Raw genomic sequence first — 14,471 nt, 5'->3', positions numbered from 1 at the left:
GATTTTATTACTAATTTCTTGAGAGAGAAAACAATACAACTCAAGTTTTATATATTCTGAGCCATATTGTGTTGATTTTGTGGAAACATATACAGTTGGATCCTGTTGGTTTTAAGAAAAAGATCTAAATAATACGAGAAGAAAAATTCTCGGACTAATTGTTACCTGAAATTGAGAAATGTAGAACCCATCTCCAAATTTTTTGGTGAAGAATTCAATTGGTTTCATAGGGAAATTTGGTCTGTAAGGAACACTCAAGTTAACAAGAGCTTTGACTCTCTCTGGTCTGAATAAGCAAAGGTACTAAGCAACTTGAGCACCCTAGTCATATCCTACCATAAATGCCTATATAAGAGCACAACAACACTCTGTTACATAAACTTCATATCCCAAATGATGTGCTTGTAGCACTGAACTGAACGTGAACTATATGACAACTAATCTAGATTTTTATGCCTTTAGTTGAACTATGGGGTCTGATTGTAGTACCCAATTTTGCATGGTGATAGAACTAGGGTCAGACTTCTCTATAATTACTTGACCACCTGCTATGAAAATTACGTTTTCTCTTACAAGTTACAAGTCCGTGGTAGATTGGATGATCACATAGATTGGACTGGATGATTCTGTGATTTAAAAAAAGTTGAACTCTGAAACTATTTCTTGTTCCAATTGGCCTGATTTGGTTTGAGTTGAAATAGTCTCTTTTTTTTTTTTTTTTTTTTTTTTTGGAGAAGGAGGCAGTGATTACTAAAAAAATCATTTGTCAAACCTCGCCTCATAGTATCAAAAGAAATTTATGGGAAAACATGAAGATATCATTATTATTTTACTTTTTGAATTCTATGCCAGAACATTTATTGTAACTTGTAAGTTAGAGTTTGTGAGAAAAATAACTTAAATAAATTAGTTATTCTAAAATTAGCAAATGGATACTTTGCTCAATTTAAACAAAGGTCTCATCTTGATTTTAGTTACATGAAACATTTTTATTCTTGGGTGAAGCATCATATTTGTGTTACCATTAGTTATGATTTTGTGACACTCAACCCCCATACGCCTATTAGATTACTGTATATGCATTTATCCTTGTGACATTTGCTAGATGATACCTTGAATTTAGCATTGCGTCATAGGCGCTTCAAGAAATTACAAGCAAATTGAATAGATTATTGCGTCATAGGCGTTATTAGTTTTTTTCTGTCACTTAGCTTTTTGACCTTAGGCTTTTTCACTAGATAACTAGTTCATGCAAGCTTTTGGTGGCTCCTAGGTGCAGTTTGGGTTCTTGTGTTGCAGTGTATTAAAAATAAAAATAAAAACTTACATTTTGTGGTTCTATTATATGACTAATTTGTTAGGGAAAGTCAAAGTTAATATTTAGAATACCCCTCAAGACATGATAGTTTATTGATAATTCTACCAGAATGCTTGAGGATTTTTTTATTTTAAATTTTTGCTAGGTAATGTAATGGGAACAACCGTTAGACCATATTTTGGGGAGTACTATTGACCAGTGGCTCCTTCATCAACCCTTTAGACCATATTGTATCTTGTGCACACACATGTAACACCCGCTAGGCAGAGTTGGTACTTTTGGTTTTGGGCGGGATTCTCTTGCTTTTTTTATTTCTTATGCGATCTAACTAATTCCATTGTGACAAGCCATGGAACTTTAGTTTGGTTATTGATGGATGCCATTTTCACATGCCATTTTGATATATAAAAGTTTGAGTCATTGAATGCTTTTAGTTTCCATTCCTTTCTTTCCATATTTTTGTGAGGCTACTCAAGGCTGAGAAACGGGTCATGAATGAGTTCATGAAGCAATCAAAGGTACTATTGTGTTACCATCTAGTTTTTGCTTCTATATGGTGTGATGTGATGGTTAGACTCACAAATTTTCCTTAATGAACATCTTACATACAAAGCAGGTCCAACAGTTTCTTGGTATTGTAAATTATATGGCCAATTTTCTTCCTAATATGTCCAAATACAGGACTCCTTTGCAGCCCAATTAAGGAAGAATGCTCCCTAGTGGGATGGAATATAAATTAACAATATTTTATGTGTCTATACGATCATTTATTTGTTGTGCATTTAATTATATGATCATTTTATGTGTCTAAATGATTATTTATCTGTTATGTATGGAATTATATTTTTGATGTTGGATTATACTTTGGTTTGTATGGAATTTGTATTTCATTTATAATTTGCCGTTAAATATTAATTTTTTTGATAGTTAAAAGTGAAATGTGTGTATGTTGTGGAATGGTTGCTAATTTGATCAATATATGGATTATTTTATTTATATACAGGGTACAGAGTGCACTAACAATGGAATAAATACAGGTGGTTGATAAATTAATTAAAAAAAAAATTATAAAGTTTTTGGCGACTAAATATTTTGATAGCAAAAAATGCAAACAATGGTTTCTCGTGTCTAAATATTTAGTAGTAAAGAAGATGGCACAAAAGACTTTCGGCGAAAATTTCTTGGTACTATGTGTTTGTGCGTGCAATTGTAACTAGTTTATTACTCTAATTAATTTCAATAGACTTGATTAACTAATAGTAATTTTAAAATTGAGTGGGAAAAAAATTTCATAATTCAGTAATTACTCCGTACGGGTATGACATGTTTGTCGACATACCTTGCTTTATAGTCTCGAGATAATTCTAAATGAGAATTTTTATATTTATTTGCAAAGTATATATTATTTAAAATCATTTTCATAATTTGGTAGTGTTGGTGTAAGAGGCGGTACCTTTTGTCCAATCCATTTGGATCCAATTATAATTGAGTTTGTATGATAAAAGTCATTCAAATTATGACGAATTTCTCACATAAAATTACATAATTATTTAATGCTAATTGAATTTATAAATATTTATACACAAGCATCAACATAAACCATTATAACCTTACAATTGCTACAATTATCACTAATATTGTTGCAACCATCATCACTGTCACCACCAACACCACCACTACCCCACCACCACCACCATTATGAAACCACCATTGCTATTACCACCACCTTCATCATTTTCATTGTTATCATAAAACATACCATTATTTCAACTAGTGAAATTTCATTCTCTTTAAATACTGGAATTTAACCTTAATATTTAGGTGAAATTATTAAAAAAATGAAATTTCTAGTAAAGAAGTAAAAATTATAAAATTAAAGGCAAAGATGTACTAGCGAGTAAATAGAAAACTTATGAGTTAGAGAGAGATGTTACTAGTGGTTTCGTCGGAGCAACAAGTGATTGTCACTATATTTTTTAATTAGCTAATGATAATTTATTTTTCTTAATTAATTTGTTGGCTAATTAATTCTATAATGTGTAATTAATTTTTTTTAATATTGTTTAATTAAAACTTGGTAGTAATAATTATTTCATTATCTTCAACTAGTGAAATTTCATTCTCTTCAAATAGTTAAATTTAGCCTTGATGTTTAGTTGTAATTTAACTATTAGCAAAGTGAAATTTCTAGTAAATGAGTAGAACTTATAAAATTAAATGCCAAAGATGGAATAATGAGTAAATTAGTATATTTATTGAACGGTTTAATTGTATCATTTTATAGTTTAGGTAGTCAAGTAATAGTTCGTGACAGTTTCAGAGAAGGGGATGTAAAGTGAGACTTTATGGTAGTTTCAGTGGAGATGAATAAATTGATACCTCATGAAAACTTTAGGAAGGTCAAATACTAAAGGGGGTATGGGACATTTTCATATGGCAGAAGAGAGGCCTACAAAGATGTAGAATTGCAAAAGAATCACAAGTTCAATTAGAAAAAAGTTATGTTTTGAACCCTTTGACAATTGCTTCTACAAATTGTAATTTTTTTATCGACAAAATAGAGAAAGAGAGATATAACGAGAAAGGTAGAAAAAATAAATAAATAAAGGCTTGTGATGGATCTACATGAGTGTCAGTAGATCTAAAATCTGATTGCCGCAATAGTGGTGATGGACAATCATAAGACAGAGTTTGTATGGTTACGGATAATCGTTATGGATATTCAATTATTTATTTATGACAATAAAAAATAATATATCTTTTTTGGGCTTGGCTTCTCTCTAGTCCGTGATCAAGCTGGAGGCAGCATTGGGCTCGTGAGGGCCTATCACGGGTCCCGTTTTGATAATTTGAGCCGTTCAATGTGTAGAATGTTTGTAAAAAATTACATTGATCGGATATCGATAGTTATCTCATCGGATCAAATTTATGTTAATCGTTTATTTTTTGACCTTTTATTTATTTTTATACAAAACTAATTTGATCACATAATTATCGATATCTGATTAATGTGATGTTTTACAAGCATATAGTACTTATAGCGACCCCGGTCTTCTCCCATTTGATTATTGTATCCGGACTTAGGTTCCGTAGATTCTGTCATTGTATAACGGTTGTTGTTGTCCTTTATTTCTCATTTGGAATTATAGGATGTGTTTGGCAGGTTTATTTCAGGTTGGTTGGGTTTAGAAATCATGTGTTGCTGTCCAGTATTTTGGATCTTCGCTCGAGCGAGGCGTTTGTCGCTCGAGCGAGCTGTTGTTTTTGGTTCTTCGCTCGAGCCGGGGTTTGGCAGCTCGAGCGAGAGTTTGTTTCTGGTTTGGACCTGTAGCTTTGCATTCTTGGCTCGAGCGAGCTTTTATTCGCTCGAGCGAGTTAGTTCGTTCTTCGCTCGAGCAATTGTTCTTTCGCTCGAGCGTGTGTCTGGTTACAGACCTGAGGGTTTGAGTTCTTCGCTCGATCGAGCTTTCTTTCGCTCGAGCGAGCTTTTGGCTTGTTGGCTCGAGCAAGGCTTCCTTGGCTCGAGCGTAGTTTCTCTGTGTCTGGTCGCTCGAGCGACCAAGTCTTCGCTCGAGCGAGCCTGTCCAGTTTATATACGCAACAGCGGGTTTTGATCAGTCTTTTTCACATTCTTTTTGATTCCAAACCCTAGGTCCGACTTCTCTCTCTCCCTATTCACCTTCTCTCTTAGATTTGATCCACTTAGGGTGTGTTTCTACCCTAGATCCTTCATTAGAAAGATAGAGGACGACTTGGGCTTCATTCTAATCTGAACATTTGGTGATTTGGAGCACATTGGAATTTGGGCATTTATCTCTATCTTCTCCATTCGGGTTATTTTCTTTGAGGTAGGGATTTCCTACTCCATTTTATAGGTTTTGTTCTAAGTTTTGGTATTTTGATATGTTGGGAATACTTGGGTAAATTTTGGGAAAAACCCTAGTTGTATTATTGAATTAATTTGTATAAGTAATTCATGGAATTGGGAAAAGAGGGTTAAATTCATGGAATTGGGGAATTTATTGATTAAATGGCATAATTGGGTAATTGGTATCATTTGTCCATTGAATTGTTGACATGGTTATTTTCAGTTTAGAAATAACTGTTTTGGGCTATCGGTGGAGGATAGTCGTGATTGTTGTAGACATTGCATGTGGATTAGGAATAACTGAAACTAATCACATTGGTTAAATCATTAATTTTGACTATGGCATTAATACAGAAAATATGTGTATTGATTGAGCATTGCATTTGCATACATTGTTTTGTGTGTGGGAGGAGATAGGGGATGTACTCCACGGTTTAGAGGAAGATAGGGGATGGACCTCTAAACCGGATTTTGTTTGGGAGGAGATAGGGGATGGACTCCATTAGCATCACTTTTATGTGTGCTTATTTATATAGAAGTGTTTTATTGATACAACACTAAAATGTGTATCAATCTGGAAGTATGAAGTGTTTGATATGAGCTTGAGTCTCATTTGTTGTTGATAATGGAAGAATGTGAATATGATATATGTGATTCACTGTTGTAAGTTTGGCCAGGTTCTGAGCCATATGGATAAAATTGGAAAGTAAAACGTATCTTTGTCAATAGTGTCATGAGACTGTAAAATGAAGTAATTGATTATTTTGGTTGACCATCTGTTGAATGCTATTGCTTTATTCATTGCTTATATGTGGTTTAGTATATCTCTACTGGGCTGTGGCTCACCCTTTATGGGAACATCATTTTCAGGTTCAGGCGATAAACTACCTCCAAGAACTTAGCTTGGGAGGGTTTGGCATCTGGATTGAAGAAGACTATCTTTAGTTAATAGTTGATATTTATTTGTACATGTAAACATTCAAGCCTAGGGCTTTTCTTGTATTGAGATTAGAACTCATATTTTTGAATCCAAGTGTTGGCTTGGAAAGATGTAAGCCTGTAGGGCATTTTATTCGATGTTACATGTAATGCTATATTTAGTAATACTCTGATGAATGAATTAATCAATTGTCTTCTTTAAATAAAGCATGTTTATGATATATATAATGGGTTAATTTTGAGGGCGTGACAACTTGGTATCAGAGCGTACCGGGTTTGAATACTTTGGGTACGTGGGACGTGATTAGTATCACATTGGGTTCGTCTCGTTTGATAGAGACTTAGTGTAATGTTATATGCTTATGTGTTAACATGTTTATGTGATTATATGGGTATGGAATGTAGTTTCTAGGATGTTGATTGGACCCTTGAGTTTCTAGTAGTCTTGTTGGAAAGGCACTTGATCACTGCTGCTTCCAACTGGAACTATAGTAACGCATTGGGACTATCATTATCCGGGAATGAAATTCGTAGGTGCTTATGTGATTATGTGCTTACGTGGAATGAATTATTGTTGTCCATTGCATTAGGACGCGAGTGTTTAGCTTCGGCACATTTATTAATGTGCTAATGTCTTTGTTTCCTTTATTAGGATGTCAGGACGAGGACGAGGACGCGGTAGGCGTGGTAGGCCGGGCAGGCAGGAGGTGCCTGTGCCAGAGGAGATTCCGGCAGTTGAAGAGGGAATTGGCCAGGCCAATGTGGCCGAGCCAGTAGGCCAGCAGGCTATGGGCGCTCTAGCCCGAGAGATAGCAGGGGCATTCAGGGAGTCAGTAGGCATTCTCAGAGCTGAGAATCAAGCTCAGGCTGGTATTGCGGATGCAGGACCTTCCTTTCTGAAGAGGGAGTTCTTCCGGTCTAACACGGATGAATTTGTGGGTGATCCTAAAGAGCCGCTTAAGGCAGATGAATGGCTCGAACAGACAACGAAGACGTTTGAGATGCTTGGCATCGAAGACGAGGGGTTGAAAGTGACCTTGGCATCTTTCCAGTTGAAGGGGGATGCAGGTCAGTGGTGGAAGTTTACTAAGGGGCGTATAGGAGGTACATGGGAGGCTTTTGTGAATGCTTTCCAGGAGAAGTTCTTATCTCCAGCAGTCAGGGAGAAGCTGCGAGACCAGTTTTGTCAGCTTAAGCAGGCGAGTTCTTCAGTGGCCGAATTTGAGGCTGCATTTACTAGTTTGTCCAGGTTTGCACCTGAGTTGGTGGCGTCTGAGGAACGCCGTTGTATTGAGTTTGAGAAGAAGTTGAGGCGTGGCCTCAAGCTGAGAGTTGGGGGAACTATGATTCGGGAGTATGGGCGTATGGTTGATGCTGCAGCCCACATGGAAATCATGATGCAGGAGGAGGAGGAAGGGCAGAAGGGCTCCAAGAGGAGTCAGGATGGTCAGAATGATGGTAGGAGACAGAAGGGTTTTAATCCCCAGCAGTCTCAGGGTAGCTTTTCTCGATCGACTTTTCCTGTACCGAGTGTTAGTTCGGGGAAAGGCAGCCAGGGAGACATTACCTGTTTCAAGTGTGGCCAGTTGGGCCACAAGTCTCCAGTTTGTCCTCAGAGGGGAGGAGTTCAGAGAGCAGCATCTTCTTTGGCTCGATCTCAGAGCCAGGGTCAGGGTAGAGGTCAGCCACTCTCGTGTTATCAGTGTGGTCAGCCAGGGCATATGAAGAGGTATTGCCCACAGTTGGGCGGCACACCTGGTGCATCTGGTTTGAGGCCGATTCAGGGTCAGCAGCCAGCTCAGTCGGGTCAGGCCTCGAGGGCCAATCAGGGGGCTTCATCGTCTCAGTCGGTGCAGCAATCTTATGCTCCTAGGGTTGAGCCGGTTGATCAGAGGTCGTCTGGGCGCGTGTATGCTGTTACCGCGCAGGATCTTGTGCCAGCACCATCAGTTGTGAGAGGTACCTTCTTGTTTTGCAACTCGGTTGCTAATGTTTTGATTGATACGGGTGCATCTCATTCCTTTGTGTCTGCTGCATTTGCATCTGTTTTGGAGTTGGAGTTAGCACAGTTAGCATCTCCTATTTGTGTAGTGTCACCTCTTGGGGGTGAATTGATCTTGAAACAAGGTCTTAGGGGTTGTGATATAGAGGTTGATTATCATAGAATCCCATTTTCCTTTGTAGTTATGCCTATGAGGGGTTTTGATGTTATTTTGGGTATGGACTGGTTATCGTCATACCGGGCAGTTATTGATTGCTACCGCCAGAGGGTCACTTGTTGTACTGTGAGCGGAGAGTATTTTCATTTTCTGGGGGACCGGGTTGGTGATGTGTTGCCACCGGGGTATGTTCCGCGAGGACGGAGTGAGCTTAGTGGTCTACTTGCTAACCTTTCGAATAGTGAGGATGTTGAGACTCAGATAGAGTTGCCAAGGGTGGTTTGTGAGTACTCGGACGTTTTTCCCGAGGATCTTGTTGGTTTGCCACCGCATCGAGAGATTGAGTTCTCTATTGACCTAGTGCCCGGCACGGCGCCGATTTCTATGGCACCTTATCGTTTTGCCCCAGCCGAGTTAGTTGAGTTGAAGATTCAGCTCCAGGAGTTGTTAGACAAGGGTTTTATACGTCCTAGTGTTTCGCCGTGGGGAGCACCAGCTCTCTTTGTTAAAAAGAAAGGTGGTGCTTTGAGACTGTGTATAGATTACCGAAAATTGAATCGGGCTACGGTTAAGAATAAGTACCCTATGCCTCGTATAGATGATCTGTTTGACCAGTTGAAGGGTTCCCGTTGTTTCTCTAAGATAGACTTGAGATCGGGTTACCACCAGTTGAGGGTCAGGGAAGAGGATATTCCGAAGACGGCATTCCGTACGCGGTATGGCCATTATGAGTTTTTGGTGATGCCATTCGGGCTCACCAATGCACCGGCAGTTTTTATGGATTTGATGAACCGGATCTTCCGGGAATTCTTGGATCGGTTTGTAGTCGTTTTTGTGGACGACATCCTTATCTATTCGTCTTCTGAGGAGGAGCACGAGGCACACTTGAGGGTGGTGCTTGAGTTACTTAGAGCCCATAGGCTGTATGCCAAGTTTGGGAAGTGTGAGTTCTGGCTGAGGGAAGTCAAATTCTTAGGCCATGTGGTATCCGGTGAAGGAGTGTCTGTTGATACATCCAAAGTAAAGGCAGTGCAGGATTGGGCACAGCCTAAGAGTGTATTTGAGATCCGCAGTTTTCTGGGATTAGCTGGGTATTACCATCGGTTTGTGAAAGATTTCTCCAGGTTAGCATCACCGTTGACTAGACTGACTCGGAAGGGAGTCAAATTTGTATGGAGTGAGTCTTGTGAAAAGTCGTTTCAGGAGTTGAAAGTTAGACTGACTACTGCCCCAGTACTGATTATTCCAGAGAGAGGGTTGGGTTATACAGTCTATTGTGACGCCTCACGAGAGGGTCTGTGTTGTGTGTTAATGCAAGAAGGGAAAGTGGTTGCCTTTGGCTCACGTCAGTTGAAAATTCACGAGCAGAATTATCCTACGCATGATCTAGAGTTAGCAGCTGTGATATTTGCCTTGAAGATTTGGAGGCATTATCTTTATGGTGAGAGGTTCGAGGTGTTCTCGGATCATAAGAGTCTGAAATATTTGTTTACACAGAAAGATTTGAACTTGAGGCAGAGGAGGTGGATGGAATTTATAGAGGATTATGACTTTGAGTTGCATTATCATCCGGGAAAGGCCAATGTGGTGGCCGATGCCCTTAGCAGGAAACCTGTTGGTGACATAGCTAGTATAGCCATTCGAGAATGGGAGATGTTGGGTGCACTTGGGGAGTTTGATTTATTTCTGGGCGAATCCGTTGAGGCTGCGGCCTTGTTTTCTGTTGTTGTTCAGCCTACGCTTGTGACTCAAGTGTTAGAGGCTCAGAGAGGTGACCTTGAGGTAGAATCTCTCCGCGAGAAGATTTCCGGTGGAAAGGTTGAGAAAGGTTTGGCGGTGTATCCCGACCTTAGTGTGAGATACCGAGACCGTCTGTTTGTGCCGGAGTCTTGCCGAGAGGAAGTACTCCGAGAGTTCCACCATTCACGCCTTGCGGTGCATCCGGGAGGCACTAAGATGTATCGGGATTTGGGTCGCCAGTTTTGGTGGCAGGGTATGAAGAGAGATGTGGCAGCTTTCGTATCTAAGTGCCTTACTTGCCAGCAAGTGAAGGCCGAGCATCAGAGGCCAGCGGGTTTGTTGCAACCCTTGCCTATTGCCGAGTGGAAGTGGGAGCATGTCACTATGGACTTCGTTGTAGGTCTTCCGAGGACTCAGCGGGGAAGTGATGCTATATGGGTGGTTGTAGACCGGTTGACTAAGTCGGCGCACTTTATTTCTATGCGCGTGAGAGATACGGTAGATCATCTTGCCGACTTGTATATTCGGGACATAGTGAGATTGCACGGGGTCCCAGTGACGATCGTCTCAGATAGAGATCCTCGTTTTACTGCCAGGTTGTGGCAGAGTTTGCAGAGTGCCTTAGGCACTAAGTTGACCTTTAGCACGGCTTATCATCCTCAGACTGATGGACAGTCCGAGCGTACTATTCAGATACTTGAGGATATGCTTCGGGGTTGTGTTCTAGACTTTAGTGGGTCGTGGGAGAGGCACTTGCCGTTGGTGGAGTTTGCCTACAATAACAGTTTCCAGTCTAGTATCGGGATGGCACCATTTGAGGCCTTGTATGGCCGACCGTGTAGATCTCCTGTGTGTTGGGCCGAGGTGGGTGATGCACCTCTGTTGGGTCCAGAGTTGGTGAGAGAAACAACGGAGAAAGTTAAGCTTATCCGTAAGAGGCTTGTTACAGCACAGAGTCGTCAGAAATCGTATGCCGACCGTAGGAGGAGACCTTTGGTGTTTGAGGTGGGTGATCATGTCTTTCTGAAGATATCACCTAGACGGGGTTTAATGAGGTTTGGGAAGAGTGGGAAGTTGTCCCCTCGGTTTATTGGTCCGTTTGAGATCCTTGAGAGGATTGGAGAGGCTGCTTATCGTTTAGCTTTGCCGCCGCAGTTGTCTGGAGTACATGACGTGTTTCATGTGAGTATGCTTCGGAAGTATGAGCCGGATCCATCACATGTGTTGGATTGGACCGATTTAGTGGTTGATGTGGACGTCTCGTATGAGGAGAGACCGGTTCGGGTATTGGATAGGCGGGATCAAGTTTTGCGAGGCAAGACCATTCCTTTGGTAAAAGTGTTGTGGAAACATCATGGAGTGGAGGAAGCCACTTGGGAGCGTGAATTGGAAGTCCGCGAAAAATACGCGGACATGTTTATTCATTTGTAATCTTGTATTTAGATTTTGTAATATTGTTGAACTTAAGGGCTTTACATATATCTTAAGTTGTAAAATGTTGAGTATGTTTTGGTGAATGGGTGTATCTTGAAACTTGCTTCTTTATAGAAGTTTAGTATAGCATTGCATATGTTGATTACATTGCTGAGTGTATTATATATATCATGCAATTGAATATGATATGGGGATTGTTAACATTGAAAGGAATAATGCATAATAATGATACAGGTTGAGATATATGTTGTGTTATATATTTAATGTGAGATGCCTCTTGATAAAGAGATGAGATGACCAGTTTTGGGTCAAGATGTTTACTAATGAATTGTTAAAAAAAAGGGAATCTGTTTTCAAAAAAAAAAAAAAACTTATGCTTAATTTCGGGGACGAAATTCTTTGAAGGGGGGGAGGTTATAGCGACCCCGGTCTTCTCCCATTTGATTATTGTATCCGAACTTAGGTTCCGTAGATTCTGTCATTGTATAACGGTTGTTGTTGTCCTTTATTTCTCATTTGGAATTATAGGATGTGTTGGGCAGGTTTATTTCAGGTTGGTTGGGTTTAGAAATCATGTGTTGCTGTCCAGTATTTTGGATCTTCGCTCGAGCGAGGCGTTTGTCGCTCGAGCGAGCTGTTGTTTTTGGTTCTTCGCTCGAGCCGGGGTTTGGTAGCTCGAGCGAGAGTTTGTTTCTGGTTTGGACCTGTAGCTTTGCATTCTTGGCTCGAGCGAGCTTTTATTCGCTCGAGCGAGTTAGTTCGTTCTTCGCTCGAGCAATTGTTCTTTCGCTCGAGCGTGTGTCTGGTTACAGACCTGAGGGTTTGAGTTCTTCGCTCGATCGAGCTTTCTTTCGCTCGAGCGAGTTTTTGGCTTGTTGGCTCGAGCAAGGCTTCCTTGGCTCGAGCGTAGTTTCTCTGTGTCTGGTCGCTCGAGCGACCAAGTCTTCGCTCGAGCGAGCCTGTCCAGTTTATATACGCAACAGCGGGTTTTGATCAGTCTTTTTCACATTCTTTTTGATTCCAAACCCTAGGTCCGACTTCTCTCTCTCCCTATTCACCTTCTCTCTTAGATTTGATCCACTTAGGGTGTGTTTCTACCCTAGATCCTTCATTAGAAAGATAGAGGACGGCTTGGGCTTCATTCTAATCTGAACATTTGGTGATTTTGAGCACATTGGAATTTGGGCATTTATCTCTATCTTCTCCATTCGGGTTATTTTCTTTGAGGTAGGGATTTCCTACTCCATTTTATAGGTTTTGTTATAAGTTTTGGTATTTTGATATGTTGGGAATACTTGGGTAAATTTTGGGAAAAACCCTAGTTGTATTATTGAATTAATTTGTATAAGTAATTCATGGAATTGGGAAAAGAGGGTTAAATTCATGGAATTGGGGAATTTATTGATTAAATGGCATAATTGGGTAATTGGTATTATTTGTCCATTGAATTGTTGACATGGTTATTTTCAGTTTAGAAATAACTGTTTTGGGCTATCGGTGGAGGATAGTCGTGATTGTTGTAGACATTGCATGTGGATTAGGAATAACTGAAACTAATCACATTGGTTAAATCATTAATTTTGACTATGGCATTAATACAGAAAATATGTGTATTGATTGAGCATTGCATTTGCATACATTGTTTTGTGTGTGGGAGGAGATAGGGGATGTACTCCACGGTTTAGGGGAAGATAGGGGATGGACCTCTAAACCGGATTTTGTTTGGGAGGAGATAGGGGATGGACTCCATTAGCATCACTTTTATGTGTGCTTATTTATATAGAAGTGTTTTATTGATACAACACTAAAATGTGTATCAATCTGGAAGTATGAAGTGTTTGATATGAGCTTGAGTCTCATTTGTTGTTGATAATGGAAGAATGTGAATATGATATATGTGATTCACTGTTGTAAGTTTGGCCAGGTTCTGAGCCATATGGATAAAATTGGAAAGTAAAACGTATCTTTGTCAATAGTGTCATGAGACTGTAAAATGAAGTAATTGATTATTTTGGTTGACCATCTGTTGAATGCTATTGCTTTATTCATTGCTTATATGTGGTTTAGTATATCTCTACTGGGCTGTGGCTCACCCTTTATAGGAACATCATTTTCAAGTTCAGGCGATAAACTACCTCCAAGAACTTAGCTTGGGAGGGTTTGGCATCTGGATTGAAGAAGACTATCTTTAGTTAATAGTTGATATTTATTTGTACATGTAAACATTCAAGCCTAGGGCTTTTCTTGTATTGAGATTAGAACTCATATTTTTGAATCCAAGTGTTGGCTTGGAAAGATGTAAGCCTGTAGGGCATTTTATTCGATGTTACATGTAATGCTATATTTAGTAATACTCTGATGAATGAATTAATCAATTGTCTTCTTTAAATAAAGCATGTTTATGATATATATAATAGGTTAATTTTGAGGGCGTGACAGTACTCGACGATTTCTAATGCCTCTTTCTCTCCCTCTCTCTCATGTCGTCGCAGCCGTAAATCACCACCGTATCTCTTGCAATTGGTTAGGCACGTAACTAACATGATATTTCTTTAATGTTAATATTACCAAGTTTTAATTTAATTTTATAATTATTAAATAAACAAAAAAAATTAAGATAAATTACTAATAGGTCTTACTTTTGGGACTTATTACCCATTAAGTCTTATTGATAAATTTATTAGTCTTGTAGGTGAACAAATCTAGTTAACAGGACTATTGGTAAGTCGGCTAAAAAAATTATTAACTAACTATAACAGTTCAAATAATTATTTTATTAAATTATTAATTTAAAATGTTAAATTACTTTAATGTTAATATTAATTAAATTTGTTACTATTTGTAATAACTATTAATTATTAAATAATAAATTATTAAGAACATAATACTAATTATTTTTAATATAATTATTATTTATGGATTAAAATCATAAAATTCCCTAAATTTATTTTTGCATTTAGAATATTAATTAAACTTTAATAAAAGTAAAATTACAAACATAAATAATAAAACT

Source organism: Camellia sinensis, chromosome 3 (genome assembly GCF_055761805.1).
Source record: "Camellia sinensis isolate YWXY chromosome 3, ASM5576180v1, whole genome shotgun sequence".
Classification (NCBI taxonomy): Eukaryota; Viridiplantae; Streptophyta; class Magnoliopsida; order Ericales; family Theaceae; genus Camellia; species Camellia sinensis.
Note: the sequence above shows the minus strand (reverse complement) of the source record.